General features: G+C 40.1%; 1 long non-coding RNA gene across 1 annotated transcript; it reads right to left on the bottom strand.

Annotated features, from left to right (window-relative positions):
* Positions 1-1568: 1568 nt before the first annotated feature.
* Positions 1569-9186, bottom strand: LOC125371683. Its single transcript, XR_007221643.1, has 5 exons — positions 9041-9186; positions 6491-6579; positions 5802-5855; positions 4038-4108; positions 1569-1721 (listed from the first exon to the last, which is right to left on the bottom strand). It is a non-coding gene; the product is annotated as an uncharacterized LOC125371683 (long non-coding RNA).
* Positions 9187-10758: the final 1572 nt, after the last annotated feature.

Here is a 10758-nt window from a genome sequence, read left to right as displayed (position 1 = left end):
AACACGTTCGTTGTGGTTATATATAGCTCGAGATACATAGATACTATTCTTCTCTCTTTGGTGAGCAATGTGTTATGAACACAAAATTTATTTGTTTTAGATGGGGACTTCACTGAATGCGCAATGTATGGGGCCTCTTAAATGTAACAATAAACAGCGTGTGAATAAATGTGTGGGTGGGTGAGATCGGCTTGTAAATGTACGAGTCTGGACAAGCAAACGACTGACTAAAAATATACGCAATGATCTTACCAGATTGGGAAAAATGTCCCCTCAGCCATGACACGGAAACACACGTTTCATTGTAGTCTCCGAGGTACTTGAGTTCTGTCCAAAGCCAACAGGATATTGTGTGGACGAATCACCGTCTGAATCTATTGCAATCTAGTATTGTTACTCACCTGTCTCGTAACCGACTGCTCGGATCTCCCTATTGCAGTGTGACCTAACCGTCAACTGCCGAGGCAACTTGACGTAAATTTAGGAGTGGGTGTTCTTGCAGGGGACCGCCTCCGTGGTCTAGTGGTAGAGCGTCCGATCCGAGAGCGGAAGTTCTGGGGTTCGATCCCCGTCCGCGTCATACCAAAAGACGTTAAAAGATGGTACTTGTTGTTACCCTGTCTGGCGCTCGGCATTAAGGGGCTAAAACAAGGACTGGTCGGCTTGGAGTCAGTTTACTGTGTCTGAGTGGGGTATTCAGGTGAATCTGCGGCATGGTATCTCAGTGAGCTAGCACCAGTCCGGACACACACAAGTACACGTCGCTATATAAGTGCAATAATATTGGACGCGACGTTAAACCCCATTTCACCTCACCTCGCCTCTTGCATGGGGTTACAATCGTCAAGATCAAAAGATTTGATACTGGTTTTGCTACCGTTGTTTGTTGCCGTTGTTTTGCTGTCGTTGTTGTGCTGCCACTGTTTTGCTGTTGTTGTTTTGCTGCCGCTGTTTTGCTGCTGTTGTTTTTCTGATGTTAAGATGTTATAATATGGAATTGTTCACACCAAACCCCATCTCAAAACTCTGGTTGATGTGGGGTATGATATGAACACTGCCATAGAATAACATATATTTTTCATACCATAACACGAAGTTTTAAAATGTATCCATTCACAAAACATTCATCGTTGGGTGCCACCTCTACCAACTCTCGCATCTCGCCAACTGCAATCCGCCAACTGTTTCTGAATAACTCCACGAAGCTCTCGGTTTTACTTACCGTGTTTTATTAACAAATCCTTCCGTGTCCATTTCGCTTCTAAATCTGTCCTCAGTTTTGTCTAAGATAGCGTCTAGCTCCATTATCAAGTTTGCAAGTAAATGAAATACAGTTTTACCTTATGTGGACGACATTGTCACGGGAAAGCTGACCTAGCAGACGATACACTAAGGGACGTAACTCCAATTTCTTATTACCAGGGCTAATCTCGATCGCCCATTCAAAATGCATTGACAAACAAAATCTGCCCGACAGGGGGCGTAATACGGGTGTGGTTTTTACATCCCTGTGATATGTAGGATCTATCGCAAATGAATAACACCTCATATCATTGATAGGTATATGATAAATTATTTTATTGAGCCTCGTACAGACATTCCAGTCCAGGTCAAGACGACCCAGGCAGGATTTGGAGAGTAGAGTTTCAGGGGCGGAGTTCCGAAATCTCTGTGGGAGATGATTCTTGATGATTCAGGTTCTTCATTCTGCTCGGAAATAACTGAAAGTAAAAACAGACTTTGGAGTCACTGAAGACCACACTGAGAGAGTGAGAAAGATGCGTTCTCGATTGGCTCCCCTGATGATAAAGGCACGCGAGGACAACACTGTATCCCATCTTACCTATGAGGAACTGATGACGGCAATTTTTACACAGATTCTACTACATCGAACCAATTACGTATGAAAGGAATTTACTTTTCGAAAGTCACGATGAGGAACGTTGAGAAAATTGTCCACATTCAGTAATATTCATCTTGTTATTGTTTAATCCTATCAAGTAACTCTCACCTTATTGAATTGCACATATTATTGCTACCCTACTAAATAAATATGCATGCATGCCGGTTTGGTATCTATTTTTTATGTATATGTATTATGTTGTTGAAATAATGTTGTACCTCTGATGCCGCTGATACCAGCCCGGGTGTAAATAAAAGTTCACTTCAGTTCAGTTAGTTTACGTAGGATAAGGAGTGAGTGAGTTGGGTTTAACGCCGCTTTTTACAGTATTCCAGTTATACCGCGGTGTGTCAGCTTAATGTGGGAGGAAAGCCCGAAGTGATGCAGGTCTAAGACGTTAACCACTTCGGTGAAACCCACGAGCACGGGTATGGTGCTGACAAACCTAGTAACATAATCGGGGCGAACCGGGATTCGAACCCACAATCATAGGTTTCTGGCGTGCCTAAGGGACGCAACTCTGCACAGCGAATCGCGGCGCCTAAGACGACTGGACCACCCGTGCCCCCGTAGTTCTAAATCAGCTGGATACTCTGAACTGGGTGACAGTACATATCATTACCATCAATCCAGATATAGTTGTGGCAGAGGCCCTTATGCCTCAGTGATATGTTTTACAGAGAATTCCGTGCGATTATCGCAAGATGCGTTTTGGTAGTTGTTGCCATGTAAAATAAAATGGGACGTTGTCTTTTGAAAAATGTAGTTATTTTCTAATTTTACATCACTTCTGTTTGATGTTATCACACATCGAACATCTTTGCGTTTCTTTTGAAGTTGAGTAATTCGCAGGTCCAAAGACGGTAATATTTTTAATTCTATTTGCACAATGAGAATGAATACAATGTTTTAATTATATGTGAAAAGTATAACCATTTAAGATATACATTTCTCCCCTTGGTGCAGGGTATTTTCAAAGACCGTCAGATAACGGTAAATCGGAGAAAGTCCTGATATGATCCATGCTTTACAATGAAAAATGTGTAACTTTAAAATCTAATCATGTACATCACGTGAAAAATGTTAATATGCAAACTGCATTGTACTTTGGGCCTTTGTGCCAAAATGACTAAATAAAATATATGTCTGTCTGTCTGTTTAGGGATTCATAACCATTAAAATTAAACTAAGCTAAAGCATGAATGCTTTATGTAAGCAGATACAAGTTGAACTCACACAGCGTGAGACGCGTCCAACAGGCGAATATACATGTTTAGCAACGTTGATGGTAAGTCAGTACTTACATACAAGTGCCCTTATACAAATACACAGAGGGTATTACATTTTGTAAATGTAACAGTTATACAGTTACCACAAAGCCAAACTCTTTTCACCTGACATCAGCTCAAACCTACTGATCTTCCGCTATGGACAACGACTCCAGCCTCTGATCTAACGTCGGGGCCCGACGGTAGGACAAGCTGGTCTTCAACGTCGGAGAAACTCCGAGTATATTTAGAAGTAAGCTTTTATAGGTCACGTTCGAACGTCAAAGTGGACAATTCCGATCGGGGAATCTTTCACTCCAAGCGGCCAGCGTGTGTGTTTCTTAACAGACTACGGATAACACGACTGATAATACACTATGATGGAGTGCAGAGTTTGTGCTTTAAGAACATGTGTTCTATACAACAAAGGCCCAAGTGGTTGTTTAGTTATCTCCTGAAAGGTAACTAAAAACCAAAAGGAATTAAACATTTAACATACATAAGTAATAAAAATACTAGGGGCTCAATCCGAACCTCGTCACAATCACACATTGTGAAATGGCACAAATAGTCTTTTCAATATTGTTGCAATGCCGACCATCTTTGAAATCGTAGCAGACTCCCACGGGACGACGCTATTGCTGGTGTGATCGATGGAAGTGTCCAGTGGCATGGGACATGTGATGTCAGAAGAGAAGGGAGAATGAATGAATGCTTGATTATTGTATCAGCAAGTTTGCAGCTATTCATGGCGACGAAGCGAGACGACGAAAGTCAGTACACCGCGGCCTAAGGTACATTGTAAATTGAACCCTTCAGATCCAATGAGGTGGCGATCCGGGCTTGAAGCAGAAAGTAAGGTTTACCGAATTTCATGCTTTCACATTTTTCGGCGGTTTCGGACTTTGAGCCTTCGGCCTTTCCGGTACCGTGTTACCTGCAATAGAAGCAGATCATACTTACACGTGATTTCTACAAGTGATAGGTTTCTTACCTAGTAACGATAATTTGAACTCAAAACGAAGTTCGTTTAAACTTCATTACTGGTAATAATCGTAAAGACACACTGGTTAGAATGTTAAACTCTTCTGATGTAAACCGCCTTGAGAACTTAGCCAATTATGTTAAAATCTGTCTTCGTTCTTCTTACCTGTAAATATTATTTCATGCAGCACTTGATGTAAAACTAGTTTGTATATATATGTACGTGTGTCTGAGGCCTTATTACCGAATAAACTGATTGCTTGAATAATGTATGGCCCGTGAGAGAAATATTTGTTTGTTTGTTTGTATGTTGTTTAACGCTGCACTCAGCAATATTCCAGCTATATGGCCGCGGTCTGTAAATAATCGAGTCTGGACCAGACAATCCAGTAATTGACATCAGGAGCATCGATCCACGAAATTGGGATTGAAGAAATGCATCAATCAAGCATACGACAAGCATAATCGTCTGTTTGGGCAAGCATGGGTTGCTGAAGACTTATTCTACCCCGGATCTTCACGGGTCGAGAAATATTTGTACATCATGATCAGTGTCAGACACATATGTAAACACACACTTCAATTTGGTGGCAGTAAGCAAATCAGAAAGAAATAAATGCTGAAAAGGCGACTGTTACAACGGAAAGGCGTACAGTGAGTGATAATTAATACGATAAACCAGGAAGAAAAGTCTAATTCAACTGAACACGAGATGCAATTATTGATATCAAAGGTGGCAAGGATCATGCATAATTCTAAGCAAGCAAGTTGCCCTCTGTGCGGTTCGTCTGGCATCACCTGATATAATAGCACTGGACAAAAGACAACAACACGTATACAATTGTTTAACAATAGTGATGTGACTGTGGAATGAGTATTGACAGGTCGGCGTTTTCTGGCGAAGTGGAGACGGGACTGATGCTGGCTTCAGTGATGTTGGTGAAGGCAGGGGTGTTATGGGCGAATTTTCCCAGCCATTTGTATTACGTAACTACATTTACTTTTTCGCCTTGTTTGGCAAGAGAAAAACGGTTTGACGACATATTTCAAGTTATACAAGTTGAAGGCAGTCAGCATGCGTGGATCATCCTTTTCAACAAAAGGCCATCCGTTCGGTTAATGTTGAGGTTGATTGGTTGGTTGGTTGGTTTGTTGTTTAACGCCGCACTCAGCAATATTCCAGCTATATGACGGCGGTCTGTAAATAATTGAGTCTGGACCAAACAATCCAGTGATTAATGTCATGAGCATCGGTCCACTCAATTGGGATCGATGACATGCATCAACCAAGTCAGCGAGCCTGACCACCCGATCCTGTTAGTCGCCTTTTACGACAAGCATAGGTATTCTACCCGGAATCTTTACGGGTCGTTGAGGTTGACCAAAGACGTGTAGACAGTGATAAGCAAAGTAAAAACACTATCGTTGTTTTATTGAATGCAGAGAATGTGCAAGTTAAACTAATTGTTCATTTGATACCAAATAATAGGTTTATTTGTGCACCATGTTTTGCAACAGGGAATTATCTGTCTCCAGACATATTCAAACGGTCGGTCTCCACGGTTTAGCGGATGGCCGTAGCATGAGTGGAAGTTCATATGCTGCGTTCGGTTCACACATTTACATTTATTCCAATCTATACCCACCTGTCGGCGGCAAAGGAAAGGGCCGAGATTTTATTAGTCCCTCTGGAACTCCAACTGCAAGATGTAAGATGATTTGCATAAAGCAAATGTCATGAATTAACAAATGGTCATTTCGGTTTGTTGAATGAAATAAAAGCGATGAATTGAGTCTTACAATATTGTCTTAGAAATCACATTTAGATACTGATCAAGAAGATAATTTATGGATGCCAACTTCTTTATTATGAGGAACAAAACGTGTCGGAGTATAGTTGTTCATTCATCTGATGGTTCCGAACATAACATAAATGCACTAGTCTTGCAGGTTCTCAAAAAGCAATTCTATATTTTGACATGTACCATATGTTTCCGGTGTTTTTCGGTTGAGAAACTGACTAGCCTTTGCATGTGTTTGTGACGGATACCTCCGGTGATGCAGGATACACACACCTATTCGCAAACACCTAGTATTATCAATATTTGACAGTTATTCATAAATGCATGGTCATGATATAGTCTGAATCGTAAAATCGACTCTGCTTTTTGCAGAGATTTCTTATGAATATGAAATAATTATAAGGGGTTTATATATTTGATGTATTGCATTCATGTCTGTTTGCTGTTTGGATCTTTATGATATAGCTAGAAACTGGACGCATGATCAGTCTTCTCGGAGATGCTGTTACCAAAGAGTTTAAACTGATACATACATTGTTTAGTTTTCACGTTGACTTGTCTTGGCCCTTGTTTACCGTGCCTTTCTTCCATAGCCCGTCCTTTTAAGTCCTGTTTATAGCACCTAGAACGAGAAATTACCTGCATACTAAGTAAGCTGTACATATGTTTTTGCATATATGTATCGGAATGGCCGCTCGGATTTGTTTAACAAAACAAGGGAATTTGGCCAGGACGTTTAACTGAAACTTGATCTAAAGATTTGACCTACATATCCTCAAATGATTTATGTTTCAACATAATCCCCTTATACATTGAGATACTTTAGCCAAAGTTGTTGGTTATTGTTAAGAAATGCTTTCTTGGCTGTCAAACATATTTTCCACAGCTGCTCTGACGTAATCATTTGATTCGAAATGGGTTCCGACTTGAGTTATTTTCATGTTTGAGAACAGGTGGAAGTCTGACGAAGCCAGATCAGAATCTAGCTTTTTCAAATGATCTTAGCCATAAGTTTATCGTAAAGTTACTATAATCTAAGGAAATCAGACTGCAGTAGAAGAATTTTGAAATTATTGTAGCCCTACGATTTTGGAGGTTATACCTAACGTAAGTGTATTTCATCTTCATCCAAGATGACGGCACGATTTTGACATATATATATATATATTAGGAATATGACGATAGACAGTGGCGAAGTTTCTCATTCGATTTTACATATGGAATCGTCTTAAGAAGGAAATATACATGTTTATATATTTGAAATATGTCACGTTTAATTATTTCTTGTAAACGTAATGGCATTGTTTGGTTTATGAAAAATTGGATGACCTTAAATATTGAAAGATAAATCGTTGATACCATGTGAATGAAAGCTGTCTTGTGGACACAAGGTAAATGCTAAGATTAACGGCATATATTCTTCCATTAAAAATAGAGCAATTTATTCAAATGTTGACGGTAAAGGACAGATCCTATGCAGAAATGAAAATGAGTAGTATTTAATAGTTTATATTTGCAAATATCTTCGAGCATGGCTATTTTCAAAACTGAAATTTAAATAGTGCGATTTTATGCTCGTTGAGGATTGAATCGTCGTTAAAAAACATATTTTCAACATTCTATAATTGTTCTCAAATTCCCCGTTTTTCGCAGTAAAAAAATAGAAAAGTTGCAATTTTCTTTTTTAAAATGTACAATTACCCGTTTTATATCAACATAACAGATACTTGACACCTTCCAGTAAGATCATTGTCATTTAAAATAACGTCCTTTTCTTGAGTCCTTTACATTTGTACTCGACGTGTTCATCTAACAGCGGGTTCGCAAGAGGACCGTTTGTAGACAGTCAGTATCTTTTCACATATTATTTCAATTTTAATACCTACAGTGCGGTACAACCACACTTACTGATCATAACATTTCGTCCATTTGAACAATATCGACACACGAATCATGTGAAATTAGTGTCGCCTGCAGTCGTGATACCTAGAAATGCAATATATGTCACATATGTAACTAGAAAACTCGTAAAGGTTAAGATCGGAGGACCAGATCTTGATGCGTGTAGAAAGACCGCGGAATTGTAGGGTAGGACGTACAGATAGACCTAGGGCGAAGCCGTGGGGGTGTAAGGTGGAACGGATAGAGTATCAGTACCCCACCCCCATCCCACCCCACCTCCCACGGGCACAGGTATGGTCCAGACAAACCAGGTAACATAACCGGGGCGAACCAGGATTCGAACCCACAACCAGAGTAGGTTTCAAATGTGCTTAAGGTACACGCACACATCGAATTGCACCGCCTTAGGGGACTCGACCAACCTTGCCCCCATTGTGAACAATAGAGACGTCATTATACGATTATTATTATTTTTATAGTGATTATGTACACGATTATAGCATTATTTCCCATATGTTATATCTGAAACGTTCGCAGTTGGGTGGGCAGGGGTGAATGAAGTACTGGAATAATATCTTTGAACATAATTATGTAATTACATTTACTATATCGACTTCACAATTTAGAAATACAGTTTGTTTTATTTGTGCAAAATAGAGACATTCAAAGGCCTCATACATTGCGCATTCCTTATGTCATACAAATTTATTTTCTGTTCATAACACATTGCGCACACAGAGAAGAATGTTATCTTTACATGTCGAGCGCTATAAATAACCTTAATAATGCATGCTACGTCAGGCATAAATTTAAATAGGATGATGACAAGAAGCCAAACTGTACATGTATCGTGTCATTTGTTGATAGTTTTAGCAAAGGTTTTTGGGGTTTAGAGTAGATACCTAGAATGTAAGTCTAAAGAGAGACAGGCGAAACAGCGTGTGGATTCATGTGTGGGTGACATCGGCTTGTTAACTGACGAGTCTTGACAAGCAAACCACTGACTAAAATATACCCAATGTCCCCTCGTGAGATAAGCCACAAAAAACACACGTTTCATTGTAGAGGTACGTGTGTTCTGTTCACCACCCCACCCCACCCCACCCCACCCCCCTCCCCGGGATATTGTGTGGACGAATCTCCGACTCAATCTATTGCAATCTAGTGGTATTGTTACTCACCTGTGTCGTAACCGAGTGCTCGGATCTTCCTATTGCAGTGTGACCTAATGGCTTAATCAGTCAGCTGCCGAGGCAACTTGACCTAAATTGAGGAGTGCGTGTTCTTGCAGGGTGATCACAATCGTCATGATTTGATGCTGGTGTTCCTGTGCTGTAATTCTGCCGTTGATTTGCTGAAGTTTAGATGTTATTATATGACATTTAACATAGGGGCGGTCGGGTAGCCTAGTTAACGACTAGCGTTCGCTCGTCTTGCAGAAGACCCGGGTTCGATTCCCGACAGGTGTACAAGGTGTGAAGCCCATTTCTGGTGTCCACCGCCGTGATATTGCTGGAATATTGCTAAAATCGGCGTAAAACCATAATCACTCACTCATGTTTCACACTAAACCCCATCTCAGACCGATCCCCCCACTCTGGTTGATATGGGGTATGTTATTACAATTGCCGTATAATAACATTTGTACTACATACCATGACGTGAAATTTTAAAATGTATCCATTCATAAAACATCCATTGATGGGTGCCACCTCTACCAATTCTCGAATCTCGCCAACTGCAACCTGCCAACTGTTTCTAAATAGCTTAATGAAGCTGTCGGTTTTACTTACCGTGTTTTGTTTTATTGGTTTATTCACAAATCCTTCCGTGTCCATTTCGCTTCTAAATCTGTCCTCAGTTTTGTCAAACATAGCGTCTAACTCCATAATGAAGTTTGCAAGTGAATGAAATACAGTTTTACCTTATTTGGATGACATTGTCACGGGAATGCTAACCGAGCAGACGGTACACTAAGGGACGTAACTCCATATCTTATGACCCAGGCTGATCTCGATCGCCCGTTCAAAATGCATTGACATGCCATATCTGCCCGACAGGGGGCGTAATACGGGTGTGGTTGTTACACCCCTGTGATATGACCGTCTCTATGTTGGCTCTATCGCAAATGAATAACACCTCATATCATTGATAGGTATATGATAAATTATTTTATTGAGCCTCGCACAGACATTCCAGTCCAGGTCAAGACGACCCAGGCAGGATTTTGAAAGTTCAGGATCGGATTTCCGAAAACTCTGTGAAAGATGGGTTTGATTATGAAAACGAGTCCAGACATACGAAATGTGTTGCCCTGTTTGTTCTGTGCAAGGATATTTGGTGTGCTTGAAGTAGCAATCTCAAGATGTTTGTCCGCGTATAACAGATTCGTCAGATATCTCGGGAAGAACCATTAGCCACCTTGATGACGTCACGCAATACATACTGTCTTACATATGCCAAAATATGTACAAATACTTTGAAAACAAATGAACATCTGCTCTTGAACGTGAAGTGACAATGTACTGTTACTTGACAGACGAAACAACGAAAACCCTGATTCTTGTGAATACACTAACTGCGCTACGAGATTAGGTAAACATAACAAACATAGATTTGGAATGATTTCCGTTTTCCGCAATTGATGCAATTTACTCAGCTTAAGCTTACCAGGCGATTTGCCTATCACGTTATGCAAATATATGGCATAAGGAGCCTTTTCGAAAACCAAACAAAATTCTGAGTGGGAAATAAACTGAAAACAATAAGCTTGCTCTCCAGGGAAGAACATTGCACGGACATAGTTGATATTGAATAAATATTAAGACAAACATAATTATGTTTTTTATATTAATATAATAGATGCAATACAATTCTTAATTTTCATAACATAATTTGT

This window comes from Haliotis rufescens, unplaced genomic scaffold (assembly GCF_023055435.1).
Source record: "Haliotis rufescens isolate VD_foot unplaced genomic scaffold, xgHalRufe1.0.p SCAF_16, whole genome shotgun sequence".
NCBI classification, from domain to species: domain Eukaryota; kingdom Metazoa; phylum Mollusca; class Gastropoda; order Lepetellida; family Haliotidae; genus Haliotis; species Haliotis rufescens.
Note: the sequence above shows the minus strand (reverse complement) of the source record. Positions and strands in the feature narration are given on the sequence as shown.